Raw genomic sequence first — 10,898 nt, forward strand, 5'->3', positions numbered from 1 at the left:
CTGTCCGGTGCACCACCGGACAGTGTTCGGCGCACCAGGGAGATCCACTCTGAACTGGTCAGCTTTGGGTTTTTGGGAAGTCACTCCGCTATAATTCACTGTACTGTCCGGTGTGGCACCGGACTGTCCGGTGTGCCATGTGGAGCAACGGCTAACAGCGCCAACGGTTGTCTACAAAAGTGAACAGTGCGCGGACAGCGCGTGCAGAGTCAGAGCAGGCGCACCGGACAGTGAACAGTGACTGTCCGGTGCACCACCGGACTGTCCGGTGGCCCCACTTGTCAGAGCTCCAACGGTCGAACCCTAACGGTTGGGTGACGTGGCTGGCGCACCGGACTGTCCGGTGCGCCCGTCGATAGACAGTCTTCCCAACGGCCACTTTGGTGGTTGGGGCTATAAATACCCTCCAACCACCACACTTCAAGGCATCCAAGTTTTTTAGCCAACACATTCAATACAAGAGCTAGTGCATTCAGTACAAGACACAATTAGATTGAATCAAAGCCTCTCCAAGTCTCAATTCCACTCAAAGCAATTAGTGACTAGAAGAGAGAGTTTTGCCCATGTTCTTTGAGCTCTTGCGCTTGGATCACTTTTCTTCTTCCCCATTTCTTGTGCCCAAGACATTTGTAATCAAAGCAAGAGACACCAATTGTGTGGTGATCCTTGTGGGGACTAAGTGTCCCATTTGATTGAGGAGAAAAGCTCACTCGGTCTAAGTGACCGTTTGAGAGAGGGAAAGGGTGGAAAGAGACCCGGTCTTTGTGACCACCTCAACGGGGAGTAGGTTTGCAAGAATCGAACCTCGGTAAAACAAATCACCGTGTCATTCACTCTATTTCTTTGGTTGATTTGTTTTCGCCCTCTCTTTCAGACTCGATTATATTTCTAACATTAACCCCAGCTTGTAGTTGTGCTTAAAGTTTATAAATATCAGATTTGCCTATTCACCCCCCCTCTAGGCGACTTTCAGGGAGGCAGTCTGTCGATGGGCGCGTCGAACAGTTCGGTGCGCCACCGGACACTGTCCGGTGCGCCAGCCACGTCACCCAACCGTTAGGGTTTTGACGGTTTTGACTGTTGGAGCTCTGACTTCTTGGGGCACCAGACAGTCCGGTGCCGCACCGGACAGGGACTATTCACTGCTCGGTGCGCCTCTGATGCCTGTTCTGACTTCTGCGTGCACTGTTCACACACTGTTCACACTTTTGCAGATGACCGTTGCGCTGGATAGTCGTTGCTCCGCTGGTTCACCGAACAGTCTGGTGAATTATAGCGAAGCGGCTCTCCAAAAACCCGAAGGTGGCAAGTTTGAAGGAGTACGGCCCTGGGCACCGGACACTGTCCGGTGGTGCACCGAACACTGTCCAGTGGTGCACCGGACAGTCCGGTGCGCCAAACCAGGGTTCTCTTCGGTTTCTTTTGCTCCTTTCTTTTGAACCTTAACTTGGATCTTTTTATTGGTTTGTGTTGAACCTTTAGCACCTGTAGAATATATAATCTAGAGCAAACTAGTTAGTCCAATTATTTGTGTTGGGCATTTCAACCACCAAAATCATTTAGGAAAAAGGTTTGACCCTATTTCCCTTTCAATCTCACCCTTTTTGGTGATTGATGCCAACACAAACCAAAGCAAATATATAAGTGCAGAATTGAACTAGTTTGCATAAGGGAAGTGCAAAGGTTGCTTGGAAATAAACCAATTTATACTTTCACTAGATATGCATGGATTGCTTTCTTTCTTTTAACATTTTGGACCACATTTGCACCACTTGTTTTGTTTTTGCAAATTCTTTTGGAAAATCTTTTCAAAGTCTTCTTGTAAATAGTCAATGGTATATGAATAAGATTGCAAGAAGCATTTTCAAGATTTGAAATTTTCTCCCCCTATTTCAAATGCCTTTCCTTTGACTAAAACAAAAACTCCCCCTGGATGAAATTCTCCTCTTAGAGTTCAAGAGGATTTTTACCAATTTTTGTAAATACCAATTGAAAGAAGATCAAATATTTTTAGATACCAATTTGAAAAATACTAACCAATTGAAAAAGATACCAATTTTGATGTGAGTCAATAAAAAATTTCATCATAAGATACCAATTGAAAAGACAAACATAAATCATTATTTCGAAAAAAAATTTGAAGGTTGGTGGTGCGGTCCTTTTGCTTTGGGCTAATACTCTCTCCCCCTTTGGCATTAATCGCCAAAAACGAAGTCTTTTGAGAGCCCTTTTACTTTCTCCCCATTGGTATGAATAATAAGAGTGAAGATTATACCAATTGAGAGTGATGGCGAAGTGTAAATGATACCGATAGAGTAGAGTGGAAGCCTTGTCTTCGTCGAAGACTCAATTTCCCTTTCAATCTAGGACTAAATATAGAAGTACACTTGAAAGCACATTAGTCGTAGACATAAAAGAGATATGATCAAAGGTAAATAAATGAGCTATGTGTGCAATGTTTCAATCAAAATTCCGGGAATCAAGAATGTTTAGCTCATTCCTAAGTTTGGTAAAGGTTTTCTCATATAATGGTTTGGAAAAGATATCGGCTAATTGTTCTTTGGTGCTAACATAAGCAATCTCGATATCCCCCCTTTGTTGGTGATCCCTCAAAAAGTGATACCGAATGGCTATGTGCTTAGTGCGGCTGTGTTCAATGGGATTATCCGCCATGCGGATTGCACTCTCATTATCACATAGGAGAGGGACTTTGCTCAATTTGTAGCCATAGTCCCTAAGGGTTTGCCTCATCCAAAGTAATTGCACACAACAATGTCCTGCGGCAATGTACTCGGCTTCGGCGTGGAAAGAGCTATTGAGTTTTGTTTCTTTGAAGCCCAAGACACCAGGGATCTCCCCAGAAACTGAAAAGTCCCTGATGTGCTCTTCCTATCAATTTTACACCTTGCCCAATCGGCATCAGAATAACCTATAAAATCAAAAGTGGATCCCTTGGGATACCAAAGACCAAACTTAGGTGTATAAACTAAATATCTCATGATTCTTTTCACGGCCCTAAGGTGAACTTCCTTAGGATCGGCTTGGAACCTTGCACACATGCATACGGAAAGCATAATATCCGGTCGAGATGCACATAAATAGAGTAAAGATCCTATCATCGACCGATATACCTTTTGATCTACGGATTTACCTCCCGTGTCGAGGTCGAGATGCCCATTGGTTCCCGTGTAGAGTTCTATTCTTTCTCTCCACTACACCATTTTATTGAGGTGCATAGGGAGAATAGAACTCATGCTTGATGCCCTCATCGTTAAGAAATCCTTCCATTTGAGAGTTCTTGAACTCCGTCCCGTTGTCGCTTCTTATTTTCTTGATCCTTAATCCGAGCTCATTTTGAGCCTGTCTCAAGAATCCCTTTAAAGTCTCTTAGGTTTGAGATTTTTCCTGTAAAAAGAATACCCAAGTGAAGCGAGAATAATCATCCACAATTACAAGACAATACTTACTCCCGTCGATGCTTATGTAAGCGATCGGGCCAAATAAATCTATGTGGAGTAGCTCAAGCGGCATGTCGGTCATCATGATGTTCTTGTGTGGATGGTGGGTACCAACTTGCTTCCCTGCTTGACATGCGCTACAAACCCTGTCTTTCTCAAAATGAACATTTGTTAGTCCCAAAATGTGTTCTCCCTTTAGAAGCTCGTGAAGATTCTTCATCCCAACATGGGCTAGTCGGCGATGCCAGAGCCAACACATATTAGTCTTAGCAATTAAGCAAGTATCGAGTTCAGCTCTATTAAAATCAACTAAGTATAGCTGACACTCTAATACTCCCTTAAATGCTACTGAATCATCACATCTTCTGAAGACAGTAACACCTACATCTGTAAAAAGACAATTGTAGCCCATTTTGCATAATTGAGAACTGAAAGCAAGTTATAATCTAAAGAATCTAGAAGAAAAACATTGGAAATAGAATGGTCAGGTGATATAGCAATTTTACCAAATCCTTTGACCAAACCTTGATTTCCATCCCCGAATGTGATAGCTCTTTGGGGATCTTCGTTTTTCTCGTAGGAGGAGAACATCCTTTTCTCCCTTGTCATGTGGTTTGTGCACCCGCTATCAATTATCCAACTTGAGCCCCCGGATGCATAAACCTACAAAACAAGTTTAGGCCTTGTTCTTAGGTACCCAAACGGTCTTGGGTCCTTTCACATTAGAAACAAGCACCTTGGGTACCCAAACACAAGTCTTTGACCCCTTGTGTTTGCCCCCAACATATTTTGCAACTACTTTGCCTGATTTGTTAGTAAGCACATATGAAGCATCAAAAGTCTTAAATGAAACATTGAGTTCATTTTACGCCGTAGGAGTTTTCTTTTTAGGCATTTTAACATGGGTAGAATGCCTAGAGCTAGATGCCTCATTCTTGTACATAAAAGCATGATGGGAAACATAATGAGACTTTCTAGCATGAATTCTCCTAATTTGTGCTCAGGATAACCACCAGGATATAAAATGTAACCCTCGTTATCCTGAGCCATGGGAGTTTTGCCCTTAACAAAATTAGACAATCCTTAAGGGGCATTGAGTTTGACATTGCTTCCCTGTTGGAAACCAATGCCATCCTTGATGCCAGGGCGTCTCCCATTGTAGAGCATGCTTCTAGCAAATTTAAAATTTTCATTTTCTATCTCATGCTCATTAATTTTAGCAGTTAGTTGAACTATGTGATCATTTTGTTTTTTAATTAAATCTAGGTGATCATGAATAGCATCAACATTAATATCTCTACATCTCATGCAAATAAAAACATGATCAACGGTGGATGTAGAGGGTTTGCAAGATTTTAATTCATCTATCTTAGATTTCAGCATGACATTTTCATCTCTAAGACAGGAAATAGAAACATAGCAAACATTTAAATCTTTAGCCTTAGAAATTAGTTTATCATTCTCAATCTTAAGGCTAGAAATTGATTCATTCATTTTTTCAATCTTAGCAATTAAATTAGCATTCTCATTTTTAAGATTGGCAATTGAATCATCACATTCATTTTACTTCTCAACCTTAGCAATCAATTTGGCATTTTCAATTCTAAGGTTGGAGATAGTGTCATGACAAATGCTAAGCTCACTAGTCAATTTTTCACATTTCTCTATTTCCTGAGCATAAGTATTTTTCACCCTAACATGCTTTTTGTTTTCCTTAATAAGGAATTCCTCTTGGTTATCCAAGAGTTCATCCTTCTCATGAATAGCACCTATCAATTCATTTAGTTTTTCCTTTTGTTGCATGTTAATGTTGGCAAAAAGACTAAGCAAATCATCCTCATCTTCAATAGAGCTACCCTCATCACTAGATGTTGTATATTTAGTGGAGGCTCTAGATTTTACCTTCTTCTTTTTGCCGTCCTTTGGCATGAGGCACTTGTGGCCAACATTGGGGAAGAGGAGGCCTTTGTTGACGGTGATGTTGGCGGCGTCCTCATCGGAGGAGGAGTCGGTGGAGCTCTCGTCGGAGTCCCATTCCCGACACACATGGGCATCGCCGCCCTTCTTCTTGTAGTACTTCTTCTTTTCCTTCCTCTTTCCCTTCTTGTCGTCGCCCCTGTCACTATCACTTGACATAGGACATTTAGCTATAAAGTGATCGGGCTTACCACACTTGTAGCACACTTTCTTGGAGCGAGGTTTGTAATCCTCCCCCTCCTTTGCTTGAGGATTTGGCGGAAGCTCTTGATGATGAGCGCCATTTCCTCGTTGTCGATCTTGGAGGCGTCGATGGGGAGCCTACTTGATGTAGACTCTTCTTTCTTTTCTTCCGTTGCTTTGAATGCGACGGGTTGCACCTCAGGTGTGGAGGTGCCGCCTTGCTCAATGATTTGTTTGGAGCCTTTGATCATCAACTCAAAGCTCACAAAATTTCCTATCACTTCCTCGGGAGACATTAGCTTATATCTAGGATCACCACGTTTTAATTGAACTTGAGTAGGATTACGAAATACGAGTGATCTAAAAATAACCTTGACCATTTCATGGTCATCCCATTTGGTGCTCCCGAGGTTGCACACTTGGTTGATCAGGGTCTTGAGCCAGTTGTACATGGCTTGTGGCTCCTCTCCTTTTTTGAGGATGATTCGACCGAGCTCCCCCTCGATCGTTTCCCGCTTGGTGATCTTGGTCACCTCATCTCCTTCGTGCGCGGTCTTAGCACGTCCCAAATCTGTTTGGCACTCTTCAACCCTTGCACCTTATTATACTCCTCTCGACATAGAGAGGCGAGGAGTATAGTAGTGGCTTGGGAGTTGAAGTGCTGGATTTAGGCGACCTCGTCCGAGTCGTAGCCTTCATTCCCCATGGATGGTACCTACGCTCCAAACTCAACAATGTCCCAAATGCTAGCGTGGAGTGAGGTTAGATGATGCCTCATTTTATCACTCCACATACAATAATCTTCACTGTCAAAAACCGGTGGTTTGCCTAATGGGACAGAAAGTAAAGGAGTGTGTTTGGAAATACGGGGATAGCATAAGGGGATCTTACTAAACTTCTTGCGCTCATGGCGCTTAGAAGTGACGGACGGTGCGTCGGAGCCGGAGGTGGATGGCGACGAAGAATCGGTCTCGTAGTAGACCACTTTCTTCATCATCTTCTTCTTGTCGCCACTCCGGTGCGACTTGACGCAGGGAGGTGATTCCTCCCTTCCTTTGGCGTCGGATTCCCTTGATGGAGCCTTTCCGTGGCTTGTGGGCGTCTCCATCTCCCTCTTGGCGGATCCTCCCGACATTACTTTGAGTGGTTAAACTCTAATGAAGTACCGGGCTCTGATACCAATTGAAAGTCGCCTAGAGGGGGGGTGAATAGGCAGAATCTGGAATTTACTAACTTAAGCACACACTACAAGTCGAGGTTAGTGTTAGAAATAAATTCAAGTCCAAAAGAGAGGGCAAAAACAAATCAAAAGCAAATGAAGCGGATGACACGGTGTTTGTTTTACCGAGGTTCGGTTCTTGAGAACCTAGTCCCCGTTGAGGTGGTCACAAAGACCGGGTCTCTTTCAACCTTTCCCTCCCTCAAACGGTCACCTAGACCGAGTGAGCTTTCTCCTTAATCAACCAGGTCACTTAGACCTCGCAAGGACCACTACAAACTTAGTGTCTCTTGCTTTGATTACAAGTGCTTTGAAGAACAAGAATGAGGAAGAAGAAAGCGATCCAAGAACAAGAGCTCAAAGAACACGAGCAAAAACTCTCTCTAGTCACTAGATGTTTGGAGTGTATTTGGAACTTGGAGAGGCTTTGATTCTTTTGAATTGTGTCTTGTATTGATTGCACTAGCTCTTGTATTGAATGAGATGTCTGAAAAACTTGGATGCTTGGAGTGGTGGTGGTTGGGGGGGTTTTATAGCCCCAACCACCAATTCAATCGTTAGGGAAGCTGTCTGTCGATGGGTGCACCGGACAGTCCTGTGCGCCAACCATGTCACCTAACCATTAGGGTTCTGACGGTTTCGACCGTTGGAGCTCTGACTTCTTGGGGGCACCAGACAGTCCGGTGCCGCACGGGACAGACACTATTCACTGTCCGGTGTGCCTCTGACGCCTGCTCTGACTTCTGTGTGCACTGTTCACACTTTTGCAGACGGTCGTTGCGCTGGATAGCCATTGCTCCGCTGGTACACCGGACAGTCCGGTGCCACACCGGACAGTCCGGTGAATTATAGCGGAGCGGCTCTCCAGAAACCCGAAGGTGGCAAGTTTGAAGGAGTACGGCCCTGGGCACCGGACACTGTCCGGTGGCACACTGGACAGTCCGGTGCGCCAAACCAGGGTTCTCTTCGGTTTCTTTTGCTCCTTTCTTTTGAACCTTAACTTGGATCTTTTTATTGGTTTGTGTTGAACCTTTAGCACGTGTAGAATATATAATCTAGAGCAAACTAGTTAGTCCAATTATTTGTGTTAGGTACTTCAACCACCAAAATCATTTAGGAAAAAGGTTTGACCCTATTTCCCTTTCACTTGCCCCCACATAGGAGGAAGACAACCTGGCTATTCATTCGTTTATGTAAAAAAAGATATTGGTTAGTTTTCCTGAATCTCCATTTTTTCGAAATAAAATTTAAATAGTAGTAGATGAGGAAAATTAAGATGCTTATTGGCACACAAGGAAGCAACCATGTTATTTTTTAGTGCCACACAAAAACAATTGCCTCGTTTTTTTCATATTACAATGCACAAGCGCCACGTTTCACCAAGAAAAAATTGATCAATTTGTTCAGGACATGAAGAAGGATCCCCTTTGCATATAAAGGGGCCTAAAAGGTAAAACGACAATTAGATGGCATTACTAGTATCATCATATATATATCAAACTTATACCGCCAGCAGCATGCAGCTCTGTAAATGAAACAATATATCAAAATCATTTCAGCATGCATGCACAGTCCAAATAAAACAATATGACTTGAGAAGAAGCATGGATCGGAAGGACTTATAATCGTTAAGCACTTGCTAGTATCTTGACGGAAGGATGACAGCCAAGACGACGGCAACGCCAAACATGAGGATGGCGATCCCGGTGAAGTTGACGACAAACACTTCGCCTGGGTAAGCGATGAAGGCGGAGACGAACTTGGCCAGTCCGGTCTCAGCAGTGCAAATGGCCATCAGAAAGATGGCGAGGCCAAAGAAGATGTGCCATGGAGCGTAGTCCGCCCTCATCGTCATCACAGCCCCGGGGAAGACAAAGTACACGAATGCCATCAACCACTGCGAAATCAACAAAAATAAAATGAACAGCTGCTACAGGAAAGTTATGATTGGTTTCTTGTTGTCTGCTTGATTCGTATGTCCTATTTGTCGGCTGTAGTGCACTAGTCGATGTACGTGGACTCGTCGAATCAAAACAATCTGCAAAAGCATAGGAAGTACAGAATTTTCACAAAACTTTGGAGACCCAAAGTACCCAAATGAACTCCACATGCTTGCTAGGCTGCACGCCTGCACCTAAAGTCGGAAATACGCATGATATCAGCCCAGCGGCCCAAATTTGGACCACATAAACTCTCAAGAGGGTCATCTTATATTTTTTAAAAGAAAAAGAAACCACAGCGCGCTTTAGCACTACCCTCAATCTTCCACCAATAGTCTGCCAATGCGTTTCAAATCGATTGTTTTCCTTTTAGAGGGCGTTTGGATCCGTTCATTTTAGAGAAATTGAAATATAATTAATATTGTAGCCTATTTGGTTTAGAATTTGGCATTCCACCACTTTCCTGAGTTCAGATTTAAGTCTATCTCAAGTTCATATGGTAGATGATAGAAATTGATTTTATGTATCACTAGAGACTATATTTTGACTCTGCAACTTATAACACACTCTTTGCCTCGCTCTCCTAGTAGAAATCTAGCACATAAATATCTAATCCATATTGACAACAATAATATACAAATATATTCCACATAAAATCATATTAGATTAATTGATCCACTGCTAAATTATGATTATTACAATGAAATTCAATTCAAAAGATCCAAACGAGGCCATCATAGGAGTCAGTATAAGGATTACATCTAGCTTTGGTGTTCAACAAGGTTTCCTTCATCTGGAGCATTAGCTACGTCAAGGAAAACACTATGGAAGAGGGATACGAAAGAATCTAGATAAAATATTTTAACTTTATTTCATTTTTCAAATTTAAATTTAGGTGTGTACTATACAAAGATTTTAATACAGCCTTTGAAGATCTGGGCCCTTGTTTGGGTTTTGGTAATTAATGACAACATTTTTGTACTAATCATTATATTTGAGTGTGTGAAGAAAAGTTGGTTTAGTTCACAAGATGAGATGGTCATTGACATGTATTTGATTGTTGGCGTGTTGGAAAGCTCAATTCAAGCATGGAAAAGGTGAAGACCAAAACAACACTTAGCCATGCAATGCAATGGTGAAGAACAAGTTAGAGGGCTTGGCGCCGATGGACCGAGGCAATGGTGAAGGGTAAGTTAGAGGTTCAAGACACGATGGATGATCAAGGCGGTGAAGTACAAGTAGAGAGCTTGCGCTGATGGACAAAGGTAACAGAGAAGAGCAAGTGAGACAAAGGTTGATGGACTAGAAGACCATGCGGCGATTTGAGTGATCCAATCAACTTTGAATATCAAGCTAAACACTCAATGATCATATCAAGTGGCTTTATGAATATGCCAGATAATGCTTTTCTTTATGGGCACTGATTTGTGAGGAATTAGATTTGTGCAAGGCAAAGATAAAAACATATGGTGTTTCATTTAACCGACTTTCAGGTGTGTAGAGAAATTTAATGGCCAGGTTTAGGATAGATAGGCATACAATTAAGAGAGGCAAACATGTTTTGCATTATGGTTATCTAGTACTATTGAAGTGTATAACTGGATTGACAACCTTCTCCCATCAGCTTAAGCTTTTGGATTGAACTGGTTAGTGTGTCCACTCTAACATGATATCAAAGCCAGAGGTCTCGAGTTCGAATCCTGGTCGAGGCTTTATTTTTGCCTCCACCCATTGATTTCCACATTTGTGCATTTCTCTCTAGATGTGTTTGTGCCTTTCTATCTAGTTGCATATGAGTGAGGCGTTGAAGTGTATAAGTGGATTGGCTACCTTGTCACATCAAATTAAGATTTTGGGTTGAACTAGTTAGTGTGTCCACTCTAACAAGTTAGAGTTGACCCCCACTCACATGCAACCAAGGAGAAATACGCAAACATGGAAATAAAGGGGCAGATGCACAAATAAAGCCTACGCTAGAATTCGAACTCAAGAGCTCTGGATTTGATACCATGTTAGAGTGGTTTCACTAACCAGTTCAACCCAAAAACTTAAGCTATTAGGAGAAGATAGATAATCCACTTGTATACTTCAACAAGAGCCACTTGTGAACTTACATGTTGT

The sequence above is a fragment of the Zea mays genome, chromosome 5, assembly GCF_902167145.1.
Source record: "Zea mays cultivar B73 chromosome 5, Zm-B73-REFERENCE-NAM-5.0, whole genome shotgun sequence".
In the NCBI taxonomy this organism is placed as follows: Eukaryota; Viridiplantae; Streptophyta; class Magnoliopsida; order Poales; family Poaceae; genus Zea; species Zea mays.